Raw genomic sequence first — 17067 nt, 5'->3', positions numbered from 1 at the left:
TCCAAGTTTTTTTATTTGCATCATCAATAAAAGTAACATAATAACGAGAGCCACCAAGAGATGATACCTGAGCAGGTCCCCATACATTTGTATGCACAAGCTCTAATTTTTCGCTCTTCTTTTCTTTCCCAACTCTAAGAAATTTGACTTTCTTCTATTTTCCATAAATGCAATTCTCACAAAAGTCCAAATCAACATTCTTCAAACCCGGCAACAAATTCCTTGAGTGAAGAATCTTCATCCCCTTTTCACTCATGTGTCTGAGCCTATGATGCCATCATGTTGCATCTGCTCCTTTGGAAGTTAAAGAATTAACAGAGTTAGAAATACCATTGCATAAATACAATGTACCAACCTTTTCGCCTTTTGCTATTACCAGGTCTCCTTCGGTAACCTTCCAAGCTTCATCTGTGAAAGTTGTCACACAACCTTCACTGCCTAACTGCCTTGTTGAAATCAGATTTTTCTTTAGATCTGCAACATGCCTTACCTCCTTTAGTAGCCATTGGTTTCCATTCTACTGTTTTACAAGAACCTTACCCATCCCAACAATTTTACAAGGTTTATCATCACCCAAATGAACTTGTCCAAAATCTCCTTGAACATAGTCATGAAAGTATTTCTTATCAGGTGTGGCATGGAATGAGGCCCCTGAATCTACCACCTAGGAATCAGTAATATTTTCGAAAGAAAGAATCAAAGCATCTTGTAACACCTCACCTGTCACATTTGCTTCATGATTGTTTTCTTGTTGTGCATCTCCTTCTTTTCCCTTCCGAGATCTACAGTCTTTCTTTAAGTGTCCTTTCTTTCCGCATTTCCGGTACACTATCCCTGATCTAGACTTGGATCTTCCTTTCCTTGATTTACTGCGATATCCTGAGCTCTTTCCTCTTTCCATTTTTTTCCCCTAGACGTTGCACTCAAAGCATTACCTGATGTCTCATCGGAGCTTTTCTGTCACATTTCCTCGCTAAGGATAGCACTGACAACATAATAAAACTTTAAAGTACTAGATCCAGAAATAGAGTTACTAATGGCCATTACTAAACCATTCCAACTTTCTGGTAATGAGCACAAGAATAACAGAGCTCTAACATCATCATCAAAGTTTACCCCTACAGAACATAACTGACTTGTAACAATATTAAAATCATTTAAATGGTTTGCAACAGATCCACCTTCCGACATCTTAATATTAAATAATCATTTCATAAGAAATACCTTGTTTGAGGCCGAGGGTTTTTCATATAGTTTCTCCAACGCCTTAATCAAACCCTTTTTCATTGTTTCCTTCAAAATGTTGAAGTCGACCGATGCTATGAGGCACAACCGTATTGTTCCAAGTACCTTTCTATTGAGAAGGTTCCATTCTTCATCTGTCATTCTCGTCGGCATCTTTGTTTTTCTACCCAATGGTAGGTACAGATCTTTATGATACAGATAATCTTCCATCTGCATCTTCCACAACGAGAAGTTTTGGCCATTAAATTTCTTGACCCTAAACTTACCATCTTCAGCCATTGCTCCCACTCGAACAAGGAACCCTTCTTTCCTGCGAGTTTATCAACCAAATAGACCTTTAGCTCTGATACCAGTTGTTAGAAAATTATATATAACGGAGCAATGGAACACATAAAATATTGCAAAAATATAAACACAAAAAACGCATAGAACAAGAGAGACACAGATATACATGGTTCACCCAGTTTGGGCTACATCCACCCCGAACAGCGAGTCCTTCCTTTCTATTATCTAGAAAAATGAAGAGACACAACCTACAGCAGATCCGCTGTAATATCCTTTGTTTTCTCTCACAGTCTCAACTCTATGCTTCTCTCTCAGAGAATACACATATATTTCACAGACTCAATACAATGCCTTCATACAAAGAGAGGGGTTTCCTTCTAGGCCAAAAAAACCCTAAACTAAACATAAGTTCTACCGTCAAATCATCAGCCTAATGAACAACCCAGATTGACTAGAAATTACTATACTTTTACAAGGCAATTTTACATTTGTTTTTAGCTTCGGGGGCAGTGCCCTCAAGACCCCCCGCCAGAGGGGGGGGTTTCCCCAAAGGTCATAGCCGCCCCCCCTGGATCCCCCTGCAGTGAATATTTTACGGGAAACGTTGCCGCCCCATTTCGAACTGGGGTCAAATGTGGCGATACCTTTGAGTACAGAAGATAATCAGGCTCCACACCCAACACAAATCCTTAAACAAACCAACTTTGACATGCTGATAGGAATGTAGGGCTTCCCCTACAAGAGGGACACTTATAGTAACATTGGAATCAGAGGCAAAAAATATGAGTTTGTCTATGGCCACGATCCCACCTTTATGAGGAAAGGAAATCATTCAAAAGTACGTTGAAATGATGGAAACCATAGCATAAACCCATGTACGTCCCAATAGAAGGTCATAATCTAGAGGTCCATTGATAAATTCTACTTCAACGAAGATGAATTTTTTCCCTAGTTGCACTTGGAGGGAATTCAAAATCCCACATGGTTTATATGTCCTTCCATCACAGGATTTTAATGTGGTGGTTGATTGACTCAGTTGGGGTGAACCAATCGCCTTCTAGCAAGAAAATACATGATGCAGGTTGAGGCTCCCTCATCCACAATAGAACGATGAATGTTCTTACCATGGAAAACAACCTCAGTAATAAAAGCTAACTGAGAAGGAAGTCGAGGGGCATAGTTTTCATGAGAGAAAACCACTAGGTTGGAATCTGATGGATCCATACATCTGATAGCAGACAACAAGGCCTTCTTTTGGGTGGGGCAGTTTTGCAACACTTCAAGAGTTGACATAGCCAAAGGAGACTGAGTGAAGTCTTCAACTAAGTTGTAATTTTGAGGGGCTCTCAAACGACGGTCGAAATCAGACTTACAAATAACACCCTTCGGAGGCTTTATAGTCAATTTTATAGGAACCAAAGGTGAAACAACATTAGATGAAGGTGGTGCCAAACTGGCAGGTTGATCGGGAGTCTGACCATTCGGTGATTCAGATTACCATAATCCTTGTTCTGAGTGGCCACCATGATGTCAAATTTCAACTTCAAGAAGGAAAGTGTCAAAATTGTGTTAGAGGAAGAAGCATCCCAGGCAACCATATGAGTCTCCTAATTGGGAAATGGGTCAATAAACACAGTGAGAGAAGTGGATGATTTAAGAAACTAATTTACTTCATCATGGTGCAAACAATCACTTGTAAAGTGATCCTCATTACAAATCAAGCATGGGTATTGAGGCCTTCAGTTATCATTAGAAGACAAATTTGTTTGTTTATCCCATGGTGAGGAAGATTTGTTTTTCTTACCTTTACCTTTCTTCTTACTTCCATATTGTTGTTGAGACTTGCCTTTATCAGATGAGATGATATTTATCTTTGAAGTAGATGTTGCAAGAGGATGATATTGAGGTTTTTGTGCAGGAGAGGTAAGTGTAGTACCAAATGGTTTACTCACTGACTGCGAAATAGAAGAACCTATAATGCCATCAGCAGCATGAGATTATTTCCCAAGTGGAGGACGAACAATATTTGAGGGTCTTTGAGCATTTGGTATCTTCTCATAGAGCATTCTTGATTGGGTATAAACTAGATCTAAATATTGAGCACAAGTAATAAATTTTTCTTCAGTCATGACTCCACTTTTGGCCACATCTTCTATTATGGGAGCTAATAGAGATTTGATAAATAATTCTACTAATAAGTGATCAGGAACATAAGGCTTGACCAACTGAGAATAGCGCATCCACTCAAGAATGTGATCCGAAATGTGAGTGGAGTCTGATTGTTTGAAGCTAGTCGATAGTTCTATTCTAGTCTTGTATCTGATGGGGAATTAGAAATGTGTGAGGAAGGTAGTGGTTAATGTGCTAAAGTCATGAAACGATGCTCTTGGTAGATAAATATACCATTTAGTTGCGGTACCTGTAAGCATTCGCCAGAAAAGACAGAATTGAATGGAATCATCGTTAAGGGAGTTGGATGAACACCACAGATGATAATTGATAACATGCATCGATGAATTTTCTCTAGGATTCCCATTGAATTTTGGGGTATTAGAGGGAAACTTAGTGGGAATAATCAGACACCATGGAAAATGAGCAATGTGGTCATTAGTAATATGAGTTAAATTCAGTAGTTAAAGAGTAGCCACAGAAGGCAACTGTTGATTAAATTCCAAAGGTGGATGACCTGGATATGAAGGGATAACCTGGGAAACAGACACTTGCATTCCTAAGTAATGGAGGGTTCTGATAATAAGAAACCTTGTTACAAGAATATGGAGGGCTTTGATAGCTAGCATACAAGTGAGTTTGTTTCCCAACCCCAGGATGGTGATAAAGCTGCTGGAATGCTTGGGTTTGTATTTGTTGGCCTTGAAAAGGAACTTGACATGATCCATGCTATTTCTCGATATGGGTTTGTATTTCCCCCTAGTACGAGATCGATTGATACTGCACCAAATTTTGAATAAGTTGACCTACCAAAACATGAGGAGTACCTTGCACAAGCGATTGAGAAGGTGTAGGACCTTGTACAAGTTGACTAATCGAGAACTAGGGTGAAAAAAACCCATTGGAATGGGTTGTAAAGGTTGGATAACATGTATTTGAGCTTGTTGAGTTGTTGATAGACATGTAGGAATTTGTGATGAAGACGATATAGTTTGAGGATTAGTAGTTGATCCCAAAATCAACTAGGTTGAACGGGTAAAGTAGGTTTCCAAACAATGGAAGCCGTTTCGAGATAAGGAGGATAATAACTAGGAGGATTACCATATTGAGGTATACCAACAATAGGCTGCCCCCCTACCATGGGAGGGGGGGATGATGGAGGAAAGTGTGATCCAGATGCAGGGTACCCAATATAAGGAGGCTTGGGTTGTTGAGGGTAAATTTTCGTATTGATATAAGGGCCAATATGCTACTCTATTGTGGATGCATATGTAGGAAGAGGAAAATACTATGTTGAATTTATAATACAAGTACCAGACATTACTCCCGAATCGGATGACATGGGAGAGGTACAAGGACTAGAACCCACACCAGAAAAGGTACCAAATAATGACTAATATCTAGGTGAGATGAATGCACCACCATATAAATGTGTTTCTGGTGATGTTACAAACATAAATGAGGAAGAGACATTGGATGTTTCAACCAGAGTGGTTAATACAGCCTATGAGTTTGAATCCGTTCCAGTCATGGTTGATAATCCCAATGAAGATTTCCATGAGAGATCCGCAGGTAGGCCCAAATAATTAGGTACAAGAGATTATGTCGAAGGTTGAAGAGACGGAAGTGGATTGCTTTGATAGAAGTAAAGTCCTTCCCAATGAATGAGTTTATAAGGATGAGGCTCTTCTTGATGGATATCTTCAATACTCAAAAGTCCGTGTGGAAGCCACTAAGCCCAAGATATATTGGTATTGTATCACACAAAGGAAGAGAGCAGGAAGGTCCCAAAGACTTAGATGAAGATGGCTAAGGCTCCTTAGGTTCAATAACCTTAGGAAACAAAGTTTGTGACTGATGCAAATCATATTGAATGACCTTAGGTAACAAAATCTTAGGGACTTCTATTTCAATTGTGTCAGTTTCACCAATGGGAATAAATGTAGACCCGAGTTCAGAACTAAAAGGGACAAATGATTCTAGCTGAACAAAATTAGGAGGAGGGCTAAAAGTAGTTCTTGGTCTTCTTGATTTGATAGTTTTCATTTTCCTATGCCTTGGACAAAGGTTATGAGTAACCTCTGGAGGAAGAGGAGGCTTATTTTTCATTCTACACGGATGACGGGGAGGGGAATTTTGTTCTCCCACGTTGGATAGTAAATTATATTACCAAGAAACCATGAACTACAATATACACCTTGGGAAACCAAGGACTTAATGTACGACAACCAATCTCACTGAATGTTGTGTTCGATATGTCACGGAATACAAGGTTGCAAACTTAGTTATCTATGGATTGATAGAAACCTATTGGGGACTCCAAAAATATATCTGATAGTACATGGGAGTGTAATACATAGTAGTGTTGTCTAATGTGTAACCATTTTATGAGAGTGTTCCCATATACTTTACGTGCATGGAGTGCCACCAATATACCCTAAGGTACATGGAGTACGATCCTATACACTCACTACATGGAATAATATTTTGTCCCCAAGATGCAACGCTAACAAACAATGATGACTCCTATGCTTAATGATGTCATAACACATCTCTAGCCTATAATTCTAAATGTTTTCATTAATGTTACAAATTCTCCTTAGGTCGATTCAATAAATTTTACTGCTTATATTTGATTATGTTTCAGTTTTTATGCTAACCATGAATATCCTAAAACGCAAATATAGCATGAGAAAATATAAATCCTTTCTCTTTCAATGAAAATATATCTAAGGAAGGGAAGAAACACTCAAGATGTAGAACACAAAATGTAGCAAACAAGATGCAAGATGAAATTTCCTTTCCAATGCAATTGTTCCTATGCTAATTCACATGCAAAACATCAAAGGCAGATGCAAAATTTTTCCTTTCACCACACTTAATTTTCGAAATGAATAAAAATAATATGAAAATGTTTAAATTTGATTCAATTACACTTTTTAGAATGAGGACTAGAACAACAATTCATTTAAGAAATCAATAATTAAACGCAAATCAATTTTCAAGTGACCAAATGATAAGAAAAAAGAAAAATCAAAACCAATTCGTATTAAAGGAAAACAACACAAATGAAAAAGGCTTTAGAGAGACACAAGACACTGAAGGCTTAGGGAAGTTTAGCTACAAGTAATATTACCAAATATAGGCTCAAGAACCAGGTCAAAATTCATGCAAACATAGGGGCTAAGGCCAGTGCAGAAGAGACACCAATGCATTACAACATTGGTGTAGAGTGGGCCAGGGTGAGCTACAATGATCTGTCAAAGGCACAAGGAGTGCGTTGGGCCTAGGAAAGAGGATTTCGACACAAGAATTGCAAAGAAGGCTCAATGAAATCACGTCCTAGGTATGTTCTTGGTTGGATGATACAACAAAATTATTTCAAGGAGGTAATCAAACATAATGGACAAGTAAACCACCAAGAGAATACTATGATCCGCAGCAAAGTCACCAATTTGTTATATGGGATTTATGATTGTGGACAAAAGTATCTCCCCTAGGTCACTGGCTAACCTCAAACGACGGAGAGACAAGGAACACAATGATTTTTACTTAAAGTAAATAGATGATGAACTGAGGCAAACCTGGAATCCTTTGCACACTTCGCTCTTTCTTTAGCTTGGAAGCTCCAATTATAGCTCTAAATGCCAAAATTAGAACCTCCATAATCGGATAACACAAGCCAAGAAAATAAAATATCTATGCAATATCATCTGAATACTTCATTTAATAGATCAAAACGGTATTGAAATATATGAAACAACAACATCACATATAGGAAAACAATGAAATGTTTTCATTATTATAAATGGAAGGATATTACAACCATAAGTATTAGTTGATCTTGTATAAGAGCTCCTCTAAGTTGTTGACTTTTCCTTTCCTTATCACAATATGAATCTACCATCACCCTAAATACATGAGATGATGGCCACTCACTACAGTAGCATAAGGGCATAATTACACTACAAAATCCATCCCCTAACCACATAGAAGGTTGGGAATATATAGAGAAGTAGAGTAAGTTGGGAGTTCTTATCCAATTATCATTCTAGGGTAATAGGTCCACCTTCTATGGAGGGATATGATCAAAGGATAAGTTTTGAAAACTCAAAAGTAGGGAAGGATATGATCTGAATGTTTTATCCAAGGTAACTATTTGAAACAACTTCTAGAAACTACTAGAAGGGGAAGCTTCCAGAATCCAGATCATTCTGTCGAGTTTCTAGAACCAACATGGGCATAAAGATGAGAAACCTATTGGTGACCAATGTAAGCTACAATGGAGAAACACGTATATGATCGCACCCCTATAGGCTTGTAAGGAGCTTTGGTGCTCAAACTGGCTTAATTGAAGAAGTTTAGGGCTGAAATTTTGGGGGATGAATGGAACATGCATAAGGCTTTGTACAAGATGGTGACAAGGGGGAATAGGATGTTGATTGATCCCATTAGGAGGAACACTAATCGAATGTGACAAAATAGCATATAAAACCACTAACACTCCTCATATTGATAAAAAAGAATAAAAATAATTATGGTGTGGCCTTGCTCTATGTGCATTTGAAGAAGAAGATCAATGGTGCATTGATAGCGGATGATATCATCACATTTCTAGAAATGAGGACAAATTTATCTCTCTTAAGAACAAGAGTGGTAATATCATTCTTGGAAATGGTTCATCTGTAAAGGTACTAAGAATGGATAATTATTATATTTATGTTAATAATAGAGAAGAAACAAATGTATTATTAGTTTAAGGGATACAACAAAACATTCTAAGTGTAAGCCATATAGCTGATAAAGGGAATGTAATTATTTTTACATCAACTAGATTCAAGATTGTATAAGGAGGTACTGAATAAGTCATGGCAAAAGGATTCTAAAATTCATATAAATTATATGTAGTAAAGAAGAATATAGGAAAAAATAAGAGGTATAATGCATCTTATTCAGATTCATAGTAAAAGGAAATAGTCCATACCGCATTCTATTAAATCTTATGTTATTTATGAAAAGACCATAGAGCAATCAGGTCAACGGGATTAGAGGTGCATGATATCAGGGGGAGACTTGTAACGATGATTACGTATATTGTTTGATTATTCTTTGGATGATGAATTATGATTCTAACACGGCATCTGTGATGAACATGATAATATATTGAATGTTAAAGGGGAGCTACTTAGTTTATTGTTGGAATTATGGTTGTGACTGTTGATATGTCGATCTATTGTGATCATGATTGGTAATTCCCATAGGTTCAGGGGGAGCATATTCTATGCTTCTAATAGTTCATTATTGGTTCATGATGATTTATGGTTATTTTTGTTGTTGGTATTGTTCCATTGTTCTTCTCATTATGGATTAATTGATGATTGATTATTGTCATCGCTCGGTCTTGTTGCATCTCTTAATGGTGATTGACAAGTGGGTTGATGTTTAATATTGATGTTGTATGGACATGACTATTTCAAATGCTATCAATGATTTACATAGTATATCATGGTTGATGATTGGTTAATATAGTATGGAATGTGGTATCGTATGCTACTATTGATGATGATAATGAAGTTTGTATTATGATACTACTTGTTGATGGTAATTTTTCCTTGGGAAATGAATGATTTTGTTAATAATGTTTATCAATGTACTTATGCTTTCTTCATTCATCCTTATACATTCAAAGAATGCATTATATGCTAAGGGGGAGCATGGTCAGTTGAGCTCTCTTTTTTACATCAAAAAATCAGTCTCATAATGTTCCATATGGGAGGGGAACCCCTTCTCTCAGTTTTGAACAACTATTTGCAATTGATGCCAAAGGGGAGGAGAGCTTTGTTTTGTTGCAGAAGGTTTCCATCAAGTCCAAAGGATGAAATTGTTGGCATTATGGTTGTGGTGTTGTCCTTCAATGAAACCTACACTAATTGCTACATTATCTTGATATTTGATGCTTTCATGGATTATATGGATTGGTGTGCATATATGTCATAGTGAAAGCTTGATGAACTTCATTAAAACAAGATTGTATGGTTATCAATATGTCTACATTGAGGATTTTTTTTATCATTTTTCCATCTCTTACTTATATGTCTCCTTGATGGTCAACATTTTTTTATTTCATGATCGATGTGTGAGATGTACCAATGCAGGATTAGAGAGTATAGTACAAGATTGATTTTACAGAAAAGATAGAGGTTTGTAAGGTGTTCCAAATGTCAAAGGCTATTATAAAGGTGTCAAAGAATGTAAGGAAGAAGTTGGGCAAGTTTTAGACGGAGAATATAAAGTTGTCTCCTATTCTCTACCCTAGGCTCATGGAGGGCTTATGAGTGTTTCCAGAAAGCTCCAGTTGCAAGGAATTGAGCATGTGGGTCTAATCAGAGGCTTTCTAGTTCAACAGAAGAAGGCTTGTGGGTGTGGTTGGGCTTGTAGATGGGAAAATAAAATATTTACACAAAAACCAGGGTTTCTCCCACAAGAATTAAGGTCATCAAACTAGATTGATTTGGTAAATAATTACTATGGTTGTTTTGTACTATAGTTTTTTAGAAATCTAATGTAATGATCTGAGTATTGGAGGATTGAGAAAATATAAAAAGAGATTGATCTAAGGCTTTTGTGTGTGAAATTCATGAGTCTCTTGTCTCCTATCTCACACAGGACTGCCTCATGGCCCACGAACATTCTCTAATATAGTGATTTGATTCCAGGTGCAATGGAGGATTGGTTCTATTTCAAATTGATATATTCGCGTATATAATGTTTGATCTTCCATCATATTTTATTTACTACAATATATATTGATGTGTCTAATTATTTACTTGTTAATTTCTTGAGCCTGAATGTGTTAGAAAATAAACTACATTACTGAGTTATTGATAGTAAGAATTTCAGTATTAAATTTATTCGACAATGCTCATGAATGCAATAATTAGAGTTGCATATCAGTGGAAAAGGGCACTTATATTCATATATATTTCCATTTCTCACTTATGATTGTCACTAGTCTCTTCAGGAAGATACTTATGTTCTTCCTTGATAGTGAGGATGCTTTGTATGGTTTGGTGACTAATGTAATCAATTGAAGTCATAGAGATGAATATTTTATGAAGAGATAGATGACAAAGATTTATATGAGAGAGAGTATATTATTTTTATTATAGGGGTTTGCATAATAAATGTTTACATTGATCAGTATGTAACTTGTCCTTCGATTTACACAATGATTGAATGTTGAGTGCATTTTCTATTTTGTAAGCTCGGAGATTGTATATGATATTCTATGCATTTAAAATGCGATCTTCTCTTGATTGATATATGGATATATCTGAATGTATTAATTTATATTTTCTCCTTAGTATGCAATGGTTGTTATTAATGGCAAAGGATGTTGTGACAATATTATTCATAGATCTAGACATATGTGCTTGAGACTTATTGAAACATCCAATAATCAGTTTACCCATTGAGTATCCTAGTAGTGATTTATGCTTGATTCTCTTCATGTTGGATCGGTGGTATGGTTGGTTGATTATTGATGGGATAATGACACCTACTTTGTAAAACATATTGTTTTGTGACCTATTGGATGGAGATACTTCCTATTTTCTACTATTGTTCTCTTATTATAGATGATGACACTTTGAGAGAATTGATGTTGCATATTTCTAATAGTATTTTGTTTGTATGGTAAAAGTTGTAAGGGCATATTGGCTTGAATTAATGTAGATGAGTAGTGTTGGCTTGGATGATTTGGTATTGATAGTAAGAGGGTTTACTTGGCATGTTGGTATTTTATGATTAGTTTGATTTAAGTGATTCAATGATTGGTTTGCTTATCTGATTCAGTTGTATTCAGTGATTTAGTTGTATTCAGTTATTCATTGATTCAGTTGATTCAAAGACTCAATGATCTAGTTTTCAGTGATTTCGTTATTCACGAATTCATTTTGATATTTAGTTTAGTAATTTTTTGATCTTATTTTTTGGTGTGGGTCAAGTTTGAAAGTATGATGAAAGGTGGCCTACATGTTTTTTATGGTTGATTGAGACAAGTGGATCAAGTATAAAAATATTGAAACACAATCAATGAATTGTTGAGGGTTGTAGGCTTCAGTAAGGTAATAGGAGCTTCCTTCTAGTAGGAGCTAATCAACTTGAATAGGGGGTAGTATCTCCCTTCGAGTGGGTACTAGAGAATGAGTGGAGATTGTAGCCTCATACAGGTAGGAGGCTGTGTGATGGCAAGATTCTATGCTAGTGAAAAATTGTAAGAAGAATTTTCCTTATAATAAAAGAAGAATACAAAACAACAATAGTGGTTGTGTTCTCCCACATTTAGTTTCCACCTAAAATCCTGGTGTCCATATGTGTTGATGTCTTTGGATTCTTATGGTTTATATGATGTTATATTTAATGATGCTCATGATGTTCTAAATAGGCTATAATCTATAACACTATCATCTGCTAATTAAGTAATGGTTTAAGAAAACTATGAATTGACAAAATAATTTAAGTGAACTTAAGTTGGGAATGAAATACTAATTTTCCGCCCCCCAAGTATTGGTAATGATGGATTCAAAATTTGAACAAGAACAATTGGTTTCTTAAATAAGAAGAATTAATGGTAGATACTCTTAGATCTTTTGATGAAGAATATGTTGCTTTCAAGGGCTATTTAGAACCCTTATTTTCCAAGAGATTAACTTCACTGTAAAACAATGGACTAGGAGGAGAATATCTCATTGATCTTCCTATACTACCCTGAATCTTCCATCTTCCACCTAACATCATTGAGATGTTGTACTATTTATTTTCTTCCTCTTTTCTTAAAGTCTTTTATTCTCCTTCCTCTTCTTTGGTTGTGATTCTTTGAACACCTAATTGTGATGCTTTAGCTTATTGGAGGTAGCTTCCATGAGGGTGATTTTCTTGGGAGGAATGGTGTTCATTTCAATTTGGAAACCTATGTCTTGAAGGGCCATCATATATACACCTTCAATGTTAGCAAAGACCTCTTCTTATGCCATGCGTGTGTCCTCTCTTGGTTCGGGATACATTTGCATTGAATGTACTTATGAGATGGAGTCGTCTTTCCCTTTCCGTATTTATTCACTGGACTTCTTAATGAAAGGGTGGATTTCCATGATAGTTTCTTACATTGGCTTTGGGAATTCTTCTAGGAGATCTCGCAACACGTCAAAGATATTTTTTGTTCCCTGATGTTTTAGAGCTACAAGAGTGTTAGATTTTTTGTTATGGCACTTTTTGGAAGAGATCTTGGTGAATCCTTGTCCATTGATGGCTCCTAAATATTTGGAATCTTGCTTTGGTTTTGTTGTAACATTTTTTGACCCATTTGAAGTGTTACATAATTTTTTGAAAATAGCTATTTTGTTCGTTGGCTAAACACTTTGGCATATACACATTTCCGTGCAAAAATCATTTTATACAAGTTATTGAGTTATATTTAATGATATATATTTTTCAATTTAAATAAATTTGGATTTATGAAAATATTATCACCTATGGCCGAATCTACAAGTCATCAAACTACATGAAGAATCTACCATCTAGCAAGCTACGAACTATAAAAGAGAAGCCAAGACCGACTCAATGCATCAAGTACAAAGCTAAGGGAGGAGTATACTTTTGTGCTCTAGACATAAAAATAACTTGGGACTATTAGCATATGTAAACACTAATGAAGCTTCTCACTGAACCAATGTGGGTTATCTCCTCTCCCATAACAATAAAAAAAATCACCAAATGTATATAGAAATAGCCCAAGATTCTATGCAGTCTCCATGAATTTAATTGATGGCACTCAGTACGCCAAGTGTCAAGATCACATTGGAAGGGTAAGATAAATGGTTTGTGGACCCCCCAAGATATTCAATGTTTAACAAAAGTGGGTGTCTGCAATTTTTGGTTTTATGCAAACCACCTTTTCATACGTGACACCTTGTGAACAATTGCATGGGTTCCCTCCTGAAAACCACTTATTAGTAAGATCCTCTTCGCATTTGAATTTTGAAAACCACTATACAGTTACAACATGTTTTATAGGTGGCTTTTTCCTTAGTAAAAATGCCATCACTCTGTTGTGGCCGCAACCACCACCCTATCAAAAATTGCCTTGGCAGTAATTTTGAATTGGTCCACTGAAAGTTGATTTTCACCTCTCCGAATGATCTATTTTAGCATAAAGACCTTAACTCGTTGCCGAGTCAAACCTTCAATTCCTAATGGTTGAGCCCCCCTCTTTAAAAATCTGCCATATGATTCATTTCTAGCCCTTCCCAACCCTCCATTCATTTCCTCCATCGTAACCCTTCCTAACCCTCCAAAACCCTCTATCGCACCTCATCTCCATTGTAACTCTTTATAAAATAAATACTTAAAAAACACCCAACTTACCCATTTTCCGCTTAACGACATCAACACTAAAACACAATGCATACATGGCTTCTGGACCCAATGGTTTTATTAACCCAAATGCATATATTTTGGGTCCGGAGCCCCATCGCATATCGCTATCGGCAGGGTCCTGGGCTTTTATATATAGGGCGCGCCACTATACTCCGGACCCAATGGCGTTATTAACCATGTTTCATATACATTTTGGGTCTGGAATACGTACACAATGTCAATACAATAATTGAATCCGACAGCTTTATCAAGCATAATACATATGTGGGTTTCGGGTCCGCTTCCCCATCACATATCGCAATTGGTGGGGTTTGAGGTTTTTATATAATACATACCACTACCACCCAGACCCGACGATAATTATAGACCAGAGCACATAACATTTCAGGTCTGGCCTTATGGCTGGACATGGGGTTTTCCCATATATTCTTGTGTTTTTGAAAAACATTGAAGTCGGGACTTTTCAAAGGGAAATCATACATTGCGGACCTGCCAAGACTATTAAGTGTCATATATATATATATATATATATATATATATATACATATATATATATATATATATATATATAGATATATATATATATATATATATATATATATATATATATACATATATATATATATATATATGTATATATATATATATATATATATATATATATATATACATATACATATATATATATATATATATATATATATATATATTTCGGGTCCACCTACCCTGATCACTTATCGCAATCGGTGGAGCCCGAGGGTTATGCAGTTAGTGGAGGGGTGATAGCCGGACCCGATGATGATTATATGCCTGATTACATAACATTTGAAGTCTGGCCTTATGGCTAACCACAGGTTTTTCCGTGTTTTTCCTTGCATTTGTGATAATATGCTGGAGTCTGGACATTACAAAGGGATGTCTTATGTGGTAGAGCCAAAGGAATTATGAACCATGACCTATATGCATGTCAGGTCCGGCTAACCTAAAGGCACAATCGACATAGATTTAAGCCCAAGCACATGGCACGATGTGATGTGATATGGAAGACTGGATAGGGTATAGGTTCCCACCTATAGTTTTTCAAGTCTAGGTTTTGGATTCAGCTCTTTGTTTTGTGAGGATTTTCAGTGTAAATCAGATTTTTGCCTATGAGACTGAATCAATGCGTAGATTAAAGGCTAGGGGCTGATTCTTTCACGAGTTTTGCTCTTGATGTTATAAATTCTTCATGAAGGCAAGATTTGTGTTTTTTAAGCATTTTTATCATATCTATATAAGTGTGATTGATGTTGGCTATCTCTGTAGGCGAGGATCAAGAGAAGGCAAGTGAGGCCAAAGAATGGATGCATAAGCTTCAAGTATGACTCCAAATAAAAGATGCAGGAGTGGATCCGAAGAGTTTATCCATGCGGATATGTTTATTTGAAGATTCGATTTTAGGCGTTAGCGGTTATATTTCCAGGTGTTGCCTATGTATTCCGAAAGCGAAATTGCCCCTGATTTCAGCATGAAGAGGTGACACACAGTCATCCCCTCTAATCAATAACCATTCATTTCCCTACAAAATCAAGCACTACAGTGACAGGAAATGCCCTCTACGTGTCAGCAGTGACACTGATTGTCTTCATTTGCATATTCTGATCTATATAATGAAAGAGGATAGAGGGAAGGCAAAAAGGAAGATCGAGAGTCATTTCCAGTTGCATAAATATTCCCTCTGAATAGGAGAAAAGGGCTTTTTGGGTTTGGAAAGAACAACTTTGATTTATTGTGAATAAAGAAAAGTTGTTTGGTTCAATGAGGACCCTGTGTTTCAGATTGATTTTCCTCTTCTCTTATGTGTTTTGATCGTAATGGTGTTGCTGGCATAAATGCAAATGTATATTTGTTTTTTTTTGTGCATATTGGTAACTTATAGTTCATGGTTATGCCTGGTTATTTGAATATGATTCAACATCATGGTTAAATCATGAAAGGTTGCTGATTCGAAACTATGTTGGACATTAGTTGCAAGCTTCTCTTCCATAAAATGGAATGTGTATTCCTGTATGAATGATTGGATTGCAATTAAGAATTAATGCAGCCTTGTTCTTATGTGAACCAGTAATTGATTCATTTAGACTTGGAATTCATATATGATGTTTAACCTCTCTTTGTCATGCTCTTGCATGATAGATTATGATAGTTAGGACATAGACTAGAGTAGTTAGAAGAAGTGTAGATAGGATTCAATACATAGTGGTTATTTTATTTTGTTGATGTAATTGAAGCCTTCTTCCCAGAAGCAATCTTTCAACTCATTTAACAATTTATGGGTTCCCTTAAAACACGTTAGAACTAGCCATTCCAAACGAAAGTAGGTATAATTGGGGCTTGCGATCAGGTTAGTTCCCCTTGTTGGTATAGAAAAAATTCGCCATGTCAACAAATTGGCGCTAGAAGAACGGCCTGAACTGTCGTCCATAGCTTCTCAAGATTTCATCTATAAGTGCCATGCATGGATTCAGAAGGACTAATGTATGGATTGAAGAGGTTGAAAAGACTGCTCCACCCATTTGAAAGAGCCTCATTTCGAGGAAACAGAGACCTCTCTAAGTCTTTTTTCTGGGTCACCCAAGGAAGAGAGACTTTGGGAGTGCCTTGTCACTCATGAACAACTAGTCAAAAGACTTACTCAGGCTTATGCTTGTTCCCTATCCCAACTCCCTACCTTTCAGTCTTTACCTCAAATAACAGAAAGAAAGCCAAGGGTCTATCACATAAACGAAGAGACATCTGTAACCTCGTCTCTTTAAGATATTGTGCTTGGTTCTTTACAAAGTATTGACTCTCCTTGGGAAGAAATTCCTGAAGATTCCCCTTCTAAAGGAAACCCCTGGCCTGATTTGGAAAATCCTAACAAAGAAACCCTTAACCAGAACCTCCATATTC

General features: G+C 36.4%; 1 pseudogene; it reads left to right on the top strand.

Annotated features, from left to right (window-relative positions):
• Window positions 1–5108: 5108 nt before the first annotated feature.
• LOC149178420 (ent-kaurene oxidase-like) overlaps window positions 5109–17067 on the top strand; it is a 54583-nt pseudogene continuing 42624 nt past the window's right edge.

This window comes from Pinus tabuliformis, chromosome 4_1 (assembly GCF_031772625.1).
Source record: "Pinus tabuliformis cultivar Carrire ecotype Pingquan chromosome 4_1, CPIR1, whole genome shotgun sequence".
Lineage (NCBI taxonomy): Eukaryota > Viridiplantae > Streptophyta > Pinopsida > Pinales > Pinaceae > Pinus > Pinus tabuliformis.
This window is presented reverse-complemented; position numbering and strand designations above follow the sequence as displayed.